Source organism: Opisthorchis viverrini (genome assembly GCF_000715545.1).
Source record: "Opisthorchis viverrini unplaced genomic scaffold opera_v5_170, whole genome shotgun sequence".
NCBI classification, from domain to species: Eukaryota; Metazoa; Platyhelminthes; class Trematoda; order Opisthorchiida; family Opisthorchiidae; genus Opisthorchis; species Opisthorchis viverrini.
Genome location: NW_008751826.1, coordinates 989,723 through 991,186, shown reverse-complemented (window position 1 = coordinate 991,186; position 1,464 = coordinate 989,723). Strand labels below are relative to the sequence as shown.

General features: G+C 44.2%; 1 protein-coding gene across 1 annotated transcript in view; it reads left to right on the top strand.

The window, feature by feature from the left end:
* Positions 1 to 1,464, top strand: part of T265_14285 (hypothetical protein) — a gene marked incomplete at both ends in the record, with an annotated part of 49,355 nt that overhangs the window by 2,658 nt on the left and 45,233 nt on the right. The window lies entirely within an intron of this gene.

The following is a 1,464-nucleotide window of genomic DNA, read 5'->3' as shown; positions in this document are numbered from 1 at the left end:
CGTCCGAGCAGAGCTATGCCTATGAAGGGTTGAACGCAGACGTCACTCACACACTGCATGCACTATGAATCGGATGAGCGAAACAAAATATGATAATTTCGGCACATTATTCGAAAGTATACTCCTCCCAGAACGAGTGCTTCCTTCTATTCGACGGAACAGTTCTGAAAGTAAACGGACCAGCTGTCGTGGCACACTACTTGGTTCCATTTTATTTCTCTTCATCAGCTGGGGCAGAAGTTCATATGCAACAACATTGCTCAAATGCCACCGGAGAATTAGCCAATTGAATGGCAGATGTATCCGGACGAATGCATTTATGCAAAAAGCCACCACAATTCCTTAGTATGAACGATACCCGTTCTTGTATTCATTGGCCGCTTAGATGATGATTCCGGTTGAACTGTCGAGGCGATGTCTTTGGAGATGGCTTGATATACTAGGAAACACTGTGTTAGGTCGCACTCAGCGTAGTGGTAAATAAATTCGGGTCATTAGTTTATCGTAAACAGGGTCATTGGACAAATTAGGCCCATCGGTTGAAGTATGTTTAGGGTTGCCCGTTTAGTCATGATGATTCAGGCGTTGTGAACATGGGCTTGAGTACCAGTTTTGCCACGCTCGTCACGCATGTGAGACGTCCGGGATTGAAACACCGGAACGGCTGACAAACGCTACTGAGCATGAGCAATAACATGCAAATATATGGACCACGCTGCTTTGCTCTGTGAGGCGGATGATCACGTCAGTCGAAACAGCAAAGGAGGAGGGCCGTTCAACGGCATCATTTCGTTTAGCATCGCAGAATATTGATTTGAACTTTCTCTGCTAGTGTGTACTGTGAACTTATGGGTACGGCCTGGTTGTTTCTGAGTGTATGTCATTATACTGACTAACGAGTGGTAACTTATTGGATTCGAAAACAACTCGGCTAATGCTCTCACCACCATGAATGCGTCTACGACTAGAGTAGAACCTAGGTGAGCTGTGTAATGTAATTGAATGCATAAATACTCCTTGACCTCTGTTCGAAAATATCCCCTCGGTCGGGGCGCAACACTCAATTTGGTGGGCAGCTTATTCATTCATATTCCATGACACAAGCAGCAGAATAATGGTTCCATGAACTCTGTCGTAACTTTGAAGAGAAATATCAAACAAACATCGTGCTTCCATCTGGGGTTGTCCGACCAGATCCACGTTTGTTAGAGCACACCTCTTTAAAACTGAGGGTACCGTCTGCCTGGCAAGGCAATCCCTTGGCGATGAGGCAAAATGAACCTAGGAATTATAGGAAAACAAAAACGTAATTCAGAGCAATGCATAATAGTGTTATTATTTTTTCACGTGATTTTGTGGATGTGCAGCTCCGTTTTGTCGGACGTCCCACAGGATTTGGATTTTAGACGACCGTCAATTAATCTTTAGCTTACAGTAAAACTGACATTTCTTATCCAAAATGGG